Consider the following 12,597-nt stretch of genomic DNA (forward strand, 5'->3'; position numbering starts at 1 on the left):
CGAAAGGCGGCGCTCAAGAAACGACACAACCGTCCCTCGGTGGTCTCTTGGGCTTTGAGAGACGCGTGTCACAGAATTTTCTCAGCGGCAGCTCGCGCGAGCAAACACAAGGAAGGCGGTTCTCTGGCGAACGAAGAGAGCGCAGGATCCTTTCGTTGCTCGTGGGCCGTGGCGCGCAGCCTGGAGTTCGTCAGCTGGGGCCGCTTTGCTTCTCCGATCACGTGATGTTATTTATCTGTTTGCCTATTTGTTTGCCGTGTCGCTACGCTCACGAGTCGTTGACCCTGAATGAATAAAAAAAGAAAAAGGAAAGGATACGTGTATGGAGTGGAGGGCGGGTCACCCTTTCTGGGAAGGGCAGAGACCATTAGCTGCTGCTGTTATCATTTGGGATGGGGTGGTTCTCTTTCCCGTGGGTCTCCACTCCCCTTCGTCGCTGCTACGGACGTGAGAGTTGCATCGGCATCTCTGAATCCGCTTGAGAAGTGGTTCCGGAAGGAAAAAAATGTTGCGAATCGAAAAAAGCTTTATGAAGGCTTCCTTGTTGATGACAGTCGTGTGACGACGACAAGAGAGCGCGTTCATCGCTAAGATTGTATGTTGCGGGCAAAATTTCTCATTTTCGGTTATAATTTTTTTTTGTACGATTCGGTGTTTACTGAAACGACGTTGCTGTATGTCGGCGCCAACTCTTAGTGGGAGTTTATTATGCGGTGTCGTCAGATCGGGCCATTGGGGACGAGATCCAACCATGGCGCCTCTTGTGGATAAGTTGGCAACTAAACTCATGGGGGCAACAACAGGGTTAGGGCTGTGCGGTTGAAGTTCCGCTGCGCATACGCAGCGCCACTCCTCCCCCTGGCGAGCCGCGCCCATACTTGTTAGCAGTACAGGAGTAGACGACGCGGGAGGCTGGTGCTCTTGTCGTGCCGGTCTCGCGCGATGTAAAGTAATGTACCGAATGCAAAAATGGCACGGCACATGGTATTGTTGTGTACTCAAATGTCACAGCATCGTATTAAGCGGAAAGATAAATGTGTGTCTCCCGAAAAGATTTATTCGGTTGGTTGCTGGGAGGTGATCCAAGAAAGATCGCCAGAAGCATGAATCACTCGCTGTGCGGAGGACAGGGTTAATTATTTTTTCTTCATCTTGTCTTGTGATTCAATAGTGCAGTTACGCTTACTTGTCACGCTAATAGGAACTTTTCGTAGATTACACGCAAGAGCATGCAAGAGTTTTGTGTTGCTTCGGGGAGCCGTCAATTTGAAGGCGGTCTGAGCTTACGCCCGCAGGGTCCGTAGGGCCCGCAATCCGCGTCTGACGTTCTACGATAAGTTCCTAATGTAATAGCTACAACGCTTTCCCGTGGCTGTCGACAAAAGAAACCCGAATATGCAGGTACTATGTTTTAAACAACTCTAAATTTGAAAACCAAACTCACTTTGCTTAGCCGCCAATTTTGTTCCCCATTGCTTACAAGAGAAAGCGAGAAAGCGGCAAAAGGCTTGATGTAAAATGAAGCAGATAATGCCCCTATTGCGCATAATTGTAAAGAAATTGACAGCTGTACTCTAGTTTTTTTTATATATTATTAAAATTATGTAGTTAGCTCACAACAGGTGTAATTACTTTCCAAGAAGCTCTAAAAATTAGACTAAAACATTACTGGGTGGACGAGTTAGAGCGTGTTGGCAATGTTAGGTGTGTAAAATGAAAACAACATAAAGGGGACTTGGACAGGACACCTCACAAAGGTAAATAATTGAAAATATATGACTGAAATAAAAATTCATTACATTTTTCGCAGAGAGAGAGGAAAGTAATATTAACGATCCTTTTCTCAGGGTGTTCTGAATATATAAAGTATAACTGCGCCTAAACAGCAAGCAAAACAAATATCACGGAAAAACTTATTTTTAGTCACCCACAACTGTGTTCAAAATTATCATTCTGGCATCACATAAGAAAGGTAAAAAAAGAAGACAACGATATTGTCGCAAATATGAGTCGATTGGCGATTTACTCGTAAAAATATGAGCGGGTTACTGTCGCGCGTGCGTGAATTACGATTTTACCACTTTGACGGCAGTGGTACAAGCGCGCAAACACAACAAGATGTCGCGGCGTGTGATAAAAGTTTTTAATTTTGTTGTTCGACCAGCTCGAAATGCCTGGAAACAGAACAGAAGAGCTGTGAACGCATTCGCGTCCCGCTTCGGCTTTTTTTATACAGCTTGATATGCTGATGAGGGCTGGCAGTGCCTGCCTGGTCCTTGACTTCATTAGCATGAATTAAAACAGTTTCGGCACGCTTCCAGCAGTACGTAACTCCGACTTCCTAAGAAAACTTGCCCGCGTTCAAGCAGTGTGTGCGACAGCGCAGCTGTGCGGGAAAAGGCAATTAAACAATATAGCATCCTCATCTTTGTCCGAATAGCTCTCACTTTCAAGAGCGAGCGAAACGATAAAGAAAAACAACATTTATCTTGAGGCGGATGTTACAAATGCGACGCTGTCTTGATCTTGCGAGACGCACTTCGCTTTCGACAAATGTTCTCATGCCAGGATTATCTCCTCCACCCCGGACACCTGGCACACGGGCAACCTTTCTTTGCGGAGGTTCGCCTTCCTAAAAAGACCAATCATCGCTTTTCAACAGACAAAAAGCCACAATAATATTGCAACGCGGCTGCAGTAGACTTTTGACGTGTTCCAGCGCGGCGTGCCTCTATACTATTGCTCCGGCGCGCCCTCTGGGCAACCGTTCCGTGCTAGATTGTTCGTGCTTCTGACGCAACGCTCGGCTGACGTAGCCGGACGCTACATCTGCGTTCGGCTGGGGCTCCGTGTCCAATCAGCGAATCCCCAATTGACAACGAGTCCCGGCCGAACGCTGACGTGGCATTCGTGTCTAATGACGTAATACAATCCAGTTCTGGGGCCTTGTGTTTAGTAAACCCCGAGGCACTGCGGAAAGCAAACTGGAGGACAGGCGAAGGCAACGCCATGCAAGGGGAGAAAGGGCAAGCACTAGGAAGTCTGGAGAGGAGAGAAACTTTCTCGCCTCTTTAGCGTCGCTCTCCATTGCCCCTCCTCTGCCATCCCGCCTTCCTGGTGCTCGCCCTTTCTTTCTTCGCCTGGCGTTACCTTCGCCTGCACTGCACACAACTAGTGAAACGGAGAATAGAGGGCGGTTTTACATGACGTACTTCCGGTTCGAAATCTCGCCAGTCGTCACGTTGTTGAACTTCCGCCCTATGCTTTTCTAAGCGCGGAGGCAGCGTTTTCCAGATCGCTCGAGTTTCGAATACCACGGAGGTATTCGGAAGAAACACCCGTGCAATGAAAACAATAGAGTATATCACACCAACCGTCAGGTCTCTCCGTTTGAAGAAAAACAAAGACAAGAAGGCGATGAAAGACCTCTCCCTCCCCTTACTTTTGGTTTACCCTGTTCCAGGTTAAGAAAAGCAGGACAAGTTCCTCCTCTACTCTGCCCTTTCGCAGAGCGAGCGCTTGAGATGAGGCAAGTCCCTCCTCACCTTCTTTTGCCTTCCCTCCAGCCTTCACCCTGATAAACTGGAAAGAGCGGAGAGCCAAATGACCAAAAGGGCCTCTGAGCTGTCCCGTCTCGTCTCTTAGGGGCGCTACGCTTCGGGAGTGTTCCCCCCTCCACGTAAGCCTCTCTTCCAACCCCAGCCTGATGGACGTCTGGAAGAGAAAGATGACGGTCTAAATCTGGATGGCGCGCTTTCCCATGCGGGGCCATCGGGCATCTTCGAGGGCGGGGGCGGCGGAGCCCCCGACCTCCCTTCCCCCTACCCACCTCCCTTGCTGAATTCAACGGCCAGATGGTCGCTGCGTTGGAGATCCCTTGGCTGACACGTTATTTATATACTTTTGGTTCTCGCCTTGTATCTTTTCTTGGAGTTCCCGCTTTGGCCCGCGTGCGTCTGGAACTAATCCTCGCACGTGCGGTCGCCACCGGAGACATGTTGGGAGCCCCAGAACTCCCCGATGCTTTTCTTGCACGAACTAGTGCCACCGACATATTGGCCGAACTGGGTTTGTATGTCCGCGCTGACGGTTTGACCGTTTAGATGACCCGTCCGAATGTGCACCTGCGTCTACTTTCCTACAAATCACTTCGGGCAGCCAATCGCCGCGGCTAACAATGAAGCTAAAAATATGTTTAAGCATGCCAATAAGAATTGTTACATGGCGTCCGAAGTGATAAGCGGAAGAGCAAGCCATAAAGACTTCTGCGGCAGCCTCGGCCTTGGAGGAGCTGCAAGCAGCGGAGCCGCCTCAGTTTACAGGCAACATGGCTCAAAACTGGAGACGTTTCCACCATCGACTCGAAATCTTCATGACAGCAACGGAACCACGTATTAAAGGGAAGGATGAACAGAATATTGCTCTTCTGCTGCATGTCGCAGGAGATCAGGCCGTGGAAGTTTATGACGCCTTCAACCTGGAAGGGGAGCAGACATGCGGCCGTCGTAGAAAAATTTCGAGGATATACTTCTCTCTCAAGAAAAGCGAAACTTATGAACGTTACGTTTTCTGGAGGCGGAAACAAGCAGAAGGTGAGCGGCTTGATCAATTGTACCGAGACTTGTTGTTGAAGGTCAACACCTAAGAATTCGGTACTTTGACCGACTCGATGATCAGATATCAAATTGTGTAGGGAAGTTTAAACAAGAAACTACGACGAAGGCTCTTTAGAGAGCAGGATTTGTCGCTTGCCACAGCGGTGGAAATCCGCAAGGCAGACGAACTACCGGTGAAGCAAAAGTTTAAGACAAGCCTGAAGAATCTGTTCTCAGCGCCAACCTAACAGCTACAAGGCGTTCAACGGCGCAGGCCCAGGCACCGCCGAAGCAAGACGGCGGGGAAACATGCCGAAGGTTCCGACGTTATGGTCATTTTCTGACATGCTAACCAACGTAACCGATGAACAAGCCACAGACGACGGAAGTGACTTCGTAAATCTGGAAGATGGGCATGCGCAGCCTGAGGAGTCAAAAGGAGTGGCTAGTCTCGGCGAAGGTTGCCGACAAGCATGTCACGTAGAAGATTGATACCAGAGGACATGCAAACTTGCTGCTGTGATGGCAATGCACAGACAGGAACTCAGCGAACTAAGACTTAAGAAAATCAAGTTCTTGTTGACGTGATGAAATGCATAGTCGCATCTTTACGCAGGCCAGGGGAAGGTGGATGGATTGATGATAATGGCTGTATCCTTTATAACGGGCGGTAGCTTGCGCCACCTAGCCATGGTCGCTGCCGTCGCCCCAGGTTGCCAGCACAGGTGTTACAGACCTGAGAAAACAACGCAGGGTGTTGCTTAGTATGTCGACGCTTATTGCGTCATGATTCGTTCTTCAGCGTCCTTTTCAGTTAATACTGCCAGTCCATTGACTGGATAGCGTTAATGAGCCCTGATTTTCTTAAACTGTCAATAACCTTAGGCGTGATTTTTTTTTTCTGCGGAGTTATTTTCAGTGTTTGTTTCGCATTGCCGCGATTGACTCTGTCTAGTGTTTGGGAAGTAAGTAGACCCACCGGAGTTTTCTAGAGTGTCCGAACACGTTGCCAGTCGCGCATCAAACCGTCCGCATTTCCTACGCCGCCTAAAAATAAGCAACGCGTTTTCTTTCATTTTGTTTCTTCTTTTCTTTTTGGTTACGCCGATTTGTTGCTAATTATTTTTCCTCGCGTATACTCTCCGCGGGCTGGACCGTGCCCTTCTTAGCTCATTGTGTTCTCCGTTATCGGGCAAACATCGCGAGCCTAATAATAAAAAAAAAAAAAGAAGACTATAAAAATAAACAAATAAAGATGTCTTGGCGGCGAATGGCAATGTGAAGCTCAGAGCCGGTTTTCTTTATTATTATAATTTGTTTTTTTCTTGCGTTGCTCGAGTTTTTTTGGGCGGACATTTCGGGGCCAAGCCGAAGAAGCGTTAACCGAGGCGTGACGGCCGGTGTGCGTTCGTTGGGCGAAACCTGGCGATTTTTATAGGCACGGGGCAGCTCTTCCTCTTGTCCCTGCGGCGCAGAGTAGAGAGCCTTGGTTCCAGAGAGGGAGCAACTGAATACCCCAGAGAGCGTTTGCAGTTTGATGGCAGACACCTCGCGCGCAACTCGGCTGCTCATGCGCATTCGTGATGTCGCGCGTGGCAAGGATGATGATGATGATAATAATAATAGCAATAACATATTTATTTATTATCAGAGCTATGGAGGAGGTTGGCGGGAAAAGCTGACAAATCAGCTTGACGAGCTCTCTCCTCCCTAGAAATTATACGATTAAATTTCGAGAAGGCATTGAGTGCGCTAAGTATATTGCGCAGAAACACTCCACGTAAAAAAAGAAGTATACAACGTATTGAAACAAACTGAAATATAATAGAGTACCATGAAACAACCCAGATAGTTAGATGACTCTACATGACTATAAATAGTCACTAAAAATTCAAATGCTGCGATTTTCATATAATAATATGAAGATAATTATACGATTATCTTCCTCGCAGCTTGTACTGAAAATGTCACGTGACGTGACCCTCGTCGAGCGGTTGGAAACACTCTCCAATGTGGGCACACTACCGCAGGGAGCAGATTACGGCGGCATGCAGCGACGCGCTCGCGCGCTCACACACACACACGGTGTTCCTTGACCGCACCGCGTACGTATACTACGTCCCGTCGGCTTGTTTTCTCTCTACGCGACGACCCTCTAACCCAGAAAAAAAATAAACAAACAGAAAGTAAAAAGATGAAATCAAGTTTTGGAGAGCGGCGGGTGCCGCCATTTCGCTCGGCCGTTTTGTTTGCGTTCACGCGTCGGGGACGGGGGGACGCCCCCCGAGGAACCCGAATTCTGGGCGTTGGCCCTTCTTTCGCTGGCGCGGGACGCTGCGCTCTGCCCGGTGGACAGGGCCATGCACACGACAGCGGCTGCTGCTAACCAGGCTCGTGCATAACGCGTTGCCTCTGCCTATACGGAGCGAAAGTTCGTCTGCTTCTTGAAGAGGGGTTGAAATAATGTCAGAACGCCGAGCTCTCATTGGTTGATAGAGAAAAAAACAAAAACATAGTGGGTACGCCTCAAGGCATCTAGCATAGGGGTCCACCCACTATCCTTCAATCAGAGCCAATCAGAGCTCGGCGTCGTTCTGACGTCACCACCAGCCCTGCAAAAGAAGCAGACGAACTTGCTCTCTGCTTACCCGTTTTCACCCCAAGAAAGAAAGCAAGTTTGGCGGATTGTTCGTATGCGCCGCGCGAAATTGTTCTTACAAGATTTGGTTATCGAAGCAAGGAGCGATGCTTTTGGGCGTTTCAAACGTGTAGTAAGTCTTGATAGGATAACGTATATATCTACTCTAAAATGTACCACTGAAACTAGTAACGCTCCACAACGAGCCAGACTTTTTTTTATTATTTTTTATTACGGTTTTTAGGTGAAGACGACTATAGTTGCTTTATGCGTTAAAGAAATGATGACTTGGCTACTTTACGAGAGCAGCAGGAACGCGCAACGGGTTTTACTTACTTTTTATTGGAGTAACTGGAGGGAGGTTAACGGTGGTACAGCGCAAGTTACCAAATTTGGTTTTTACTCCAGCTCGTGCCGGTGACTTTCACGGCAAAAAGACAAAAACAAAACAGATAAAAACGCCAACAAGAAAATAAAGGGAAAAGGTGCCCACGAATGCGTTAAAAAGCTAGGCATTATTAAGGTCACAAAATGTCGACAAGATGGCTCAATGACACGTTCAAAGTAACGAGAAAGTGACGTGTAATTCTAAGCTCAAGGAGCGCGTTCATTCGAGTAACGTGCTTCGTTCCCTCTTAAACAAACCATGTTGTTCATTTTTTTTTTTTTAGTAACGAGTACAGGTTTACCGGTAACGTCCCGTTTCAGAACAGCGCTCCTGGAACGCGCTGCGTCTTGCAGTAACGAAATCAACGTTGTAAGAGTTCCACCGAAACAAAAACTTGTTTCTCGTTTCCCGTTTTCTTCTCAATCTTTAAACGATTGTTCCCGTTACAAGTTCCGGTGGTCCGAAAGATTCCCGTTACGTTTTTTTTAAAATCGGAACGTGTTGTTACACTAGCGTTATAGGTTTCCGTATTTTATTGAAGTAATGTGCTGGATAAACATCCGTAGATAAAATAAAGCGAACCAGTGAAAATATCCACATCAAACTACGAGTCGTCATGTTCCAGTACTTGTTTTCGACTCTCTCTCTCTTTTGTACACTTCCCCATTTTTCGAACTCGGATATTGAAATAGTCGATAATGAAAAAAAGAAAGCCTAAACTCCTATTACATTCGGGTACAATTGCAGATAGATATATACAATTAAATAAATGAACGAAGTTTCTCTTGGTCTTACCTCGAAAATGTGACGAGTTTCTATTGCAGTTCCATGGATCCAAGATGCAACGGCAGCGTTGTTTTTCGTTCGTCCCCAAAAGAACGCCTTTTAGTAACGTCGTTCCGTACAACACCAAACAAAACAGTCCTCGTTTCGCCTATGGTAGAACTTTTTTTTTAGAATTAAATCCGCTTAGTGTAAGAACGCAACGTTTTTCTTACGTACCAGATGTTGCAGCACACTTTGATTGATGTAGGAGGTCGTAGATAGGTATATATTTTCAGGTTGTGTAATTGTTGTAAGAGTTGTGTAATTATAGTAAAGACAAAAAATGGGAGATAGCGGCATTATAGTAAAACATTTTGAACAATTACACCTTTAGGGGAAAAAATAAAAAAAGAAAGAGGTAAAGTCTCGCTCTTACAGTGATAAAAAAAAAGACATTGCTTTATTTCCTTGAAAAAAAATGTTGAGAGAGTTTTGCTATTGAAAATAACGTGTAACTATTCTCAACCAGAAGTTTCTATAGATCCGGATGATTTTCGTGGGAAAAACTATGAAATGAGACTTCACTTGACCGAGCAGGAGAACGATCGACACATTCAAGTTCAACGAGTGCAACGACAGCGCTTCAAAACTGGAATGAAAAGTGTAACGAGGACTCTATTCGAAGCTAGGTAACCAAGAATGATGGGTAAGGGCAGATCAGACATACTGGCTTCATTGTTGATGTTCACTGTACTCAAGCACTTGTGCAGGGTTTCGCCGGAAAGAAGTAAACGAAGATTACGTTAGCTAAAAATACCCATGTGTGGTGGTGACCACGTTGACATTGTTGGCGGGACCTGGGGTTTTCCGGTTTAGTGCAAAAAGTAAAGAACGCGTAATCGGGACAAAATCCACTATGATGAGGTTGTACTGGCAGACTTCATTGTGACCATCAAGTATTTGCATCTTCGGTGTTTTCGGCCCCTCATTTCGCAGTTTTGTTCCTTAGCTGTCACAAGGTGTCGTAAGCGTCTTCCTGTTAAACGCTCTGATTGCTCGATGTCGTCTGTTTTTTTAGGGTTTCTGACGGGAAGCGAAACCGCACATAACCGAATATAACCGCACAGGTAACAAGGCAAGCGCGGTGCACGCGCCGCTTCGTACGCGTGAAATGTTTGTGATGTCGTGTTGGAAAGACGTACAGTACATGTTTCTCGAAGAAATAATTCTGAGAAAATGTAGCAATATTCCTCGGAAGATAATGCACGAATTATGACAAACCTCTATACCGTTTACATCCGCTCTGTAAGTTGGCGTTCGAAAACCTACCCGCGTTCAACGTTGCTCTATCTGTCTTGTTACGTGGCATGATCATTTGGAACAGAGTTTAGATATGATATGCGCGGCTGCAAGCGGGAAAGAATGTGCACGTGCGACGCGCATTCGAATATGCCGAGTCAAGAAACATTGTTCGATTTAGTTCGGAACGCGGGTCCACGCCACAGGGGAAGCAGGACGCGGAAGTAAAAGTCCGTCGGGCTACGAGTCCGAGCTTTTCGAGGCTCGGAACCGAAGCTCGTCGGCACACCGTCGTGGTAGCACAATCTGTCGATTGCATTCCTGTCTCTATTTCTCAAATTGCATTTTTTCTTTTCCGATTTTTCTCGCGTAAATAATGTGTTTGTTTTGTGTGCAAAAGGCCTCGTCTATATTTAGTACGAAATATCAAGTTCCGCTATACTTTGTTTCACCTTAATTCCAGACGCAGACGACAATACGAGCTGACGGGGCCAATCAGAGAGCGCCAAAAAGGCACCACCTTGGCGCTCCTCCTGTTTCTGTACGTGTTCTATCGTCTCTGAACAGAAAGGGCCCAATGACGCGCTTTTGGCGCTGCGTGATCAGTCTCGTTAGCTCGTAGCGTCGGCTGTGTCTGGACTTAAGCTGAAACGAAGTATAAAAAGAACCTGATCTTCACAGACAGTTTGTGGCCAGCCACTTAATAAGACAAAAATCCACAGCACCCAAATTCACTGTGCGCTGGCAGAAGGCCGCAAGAGCAGGCGCACGTCCCGTTGGAATACCCGTGGAAACCCTCCCACTGACATAGTCGCTCTCAATGCTAGAAAGGAAAAGGACCAGATCAAATGATTGAGAAGATCTCCCTGAAGAAAGTATGCCACGTTTTTTTTTTTCTTTCTCGAACATTTTGAGTTGCAGGATTTTGACGATTTCTCACGAACTGCGTTCATAACACCTATTGTATGATCACAGACAGAATAAGAACGCCAGGGCATCTCTTTTGGGTGTCTGGCCTCCAGCACGCGCTCGAAGCCTCCCGCCGCGCTTTGACTGCGCATGCGCGCTCGGGACTCACGAGACATCAAAGCATTATCGAAGTTAGGAAGCTCGGGCTGGAGGCGGGACAGCTGAAGATGTCTCTGTCGTTCTCATCCTTCCAGTGATCACAGCCCACATGACCGTCTATCCGTCTAGTGTAGCATGCTCGCCCCCGCTGAGCGAGCGCAGGAGTGTTTCGACGGCCCAGCCCGACTCACCGCACGGGGTATCCATGGCGGCCTTGACCGTGAACACCAGCAGCCGAACTCTCCCGCGCGTGCGGCTTCGAGTCGAAGACGCCACTGAAATCGGGGAGCGGAAGAAGCCCGCCAAAAGAGAGTGAACCCGGTCCACCCCGAAATCCGCGTTGGGGAGGGTTGGGTGGCGCCCTCTCTCGGCGCGTCTCGGCTCTTCTGGTGAGGCGTCGGTCGCGGTCACCGAGCATCCGGGACAACCAGTCGGTCCAGTTGCGCGCTTTGCTCTCGGGCTGCTGCGCCACCGTGGGCGATCCACCGCTGCCCACGCAGTACCCCCTACAAGACGAGGCCTGTGGAATACGTCATCGGTATAGTGTATACCCCCCCCCCCCCCCCCCTTCCCGACCCGCACCCTAGCAGCAAACAAGCCGGAGCTTGATGAAAGTCTAGTGTCACGCTCGTTGTGTCACGCTGCGTGGGCTCACTAGTGATGACGTTTGGGAAGGAGGCCTTGTGTTCTGGGTGGAGTCGGCCCACGTGGCTCGTTACGGCGAGGAAAGCAGAAAGAGGAAGATCGAGATCAACAACAACAAATGAACATCACGTTGGGGGTTGTTCTAAGCCGCCGTTCCGCGTGACGTAGCTCGGCGTGGTTTGGACTTTCGTTGTGGTGGCTACGCGGCAAGATTGTTATTGTTGTTGCGTTATATGAGGGTCGACCTTCTGCCACGGTCAAGTACAAGTTTTGGGTGTTTTTTGCCGAGTAAACAATTTATTATGTACGGCCGCGCGGGCGCGCACGCGTGTTCGCGTGCGTCTGCGCGCGCGTGTGGAACGATGTTTCTTTAGGAGGAGTTTTGGCTTTCTTGAAAGACCCGACGTTTTGGGGTTTTTGATACGAAAAAGAGGCTAAGGGAGAAAAAAGACAGAAAAAAAAAGACGTTGGTTTTAAGCTAAAGAATGATGGAGGACCCTGGAAGTCCGCCGATGAAAAATAGGAAATGCGGTTTCTTGTGAGATAAATACAAATGAATCCGAGAAATAATGACAAAGCACCTTGCGTGCACCACTGGCTTCTTATGATTAGAATGTCCTTTTGATGGTAGCCTTCACTTCTAAACCTGTAAAGTTTGACTGGAAAAGAAAATATAAAAACGATCTTGTGGTGTCATTTTGGAACCGGCAAATACAACTGTTTACGTCGTATTCGTTTCGCAAATTCAAATGTCGTGTCGCTTTATAATAGGTCTCTACTGCCAGCGCTTCGATTGTAACCCTTGATGCAGTGAAGAGAAGAAATAGGCTGCGCTTTACACAAGCTTGGGGTGCAGTGAAGGCTACAGGCGTAATGTCAAAACTATGGCACTGCATGCTCCAGTGGGTTAGATCGTGTAGTGCAAGCTGCTTTCAAAAATACGCATAATATATATACTATATGTATATATATATATATAATATGCCCAGCCCAGTGGGCGATCTCCACAGCCCTACAACCGCATGATCGTTGCATTGAAATGGGAACAGGAGGTGGCTAACAAATAAACAGCAGGCGTTGTTTATTTGTAATTTTTTTTTTTTTTTTTTCAGAAAAAAGAAATCTTTAACAAGGGCGCTGAGGGAGTCGATGAAGCTTCGATGACGTTCATTTTTACGAAACATGAAACTAGAAGAAGA

The 12,597-nt window shown here is 47.4% G+C and overlaps 1 protein-coding gene across 1 annotated transcript in view; it reads right to left on the bottom strand.

Annotated features, from left to right (window-relative positions):
* The window catches only part of LOC8028799 (proton channel OtopLc), a 73,201-nt gene extending 62,139 nt beyond the window's left edge, over window positions 1-11,062 (bottom strand). Inside the window, exon 1 of the mRNA XM_029975274.4 lies at window positions 10,945-11,062. The gene's annotated coding sequence lies outside the window, so the exon portion shown is untranslated. The remainder of the gene's footprint in view (window positions 1-10,944) is intronic.
* Between the last annotated feature and the right edge of the window lie 1,535 nt (window positions 11,063-12,597).

This window comes from Ixodes scapularis, unplaced genomic scaffold, assembly GCF_016920785.2.
Source record: "Ixodes scapularis isolate PalLabHiFi unplaced genomic scaffold, ASM1692078v2 PGA_scaffold13__105_contigs__length_92229423, whole genome shotgun sequence".
In the NCBI taxonomy this organism is placed as follows: domain Eukaryota; kingdom Metazoa; phylum Arthropoda; class Arachnida; order Ixodida; family Ixodidae; genus Ixodes; species Ixodes scapularis.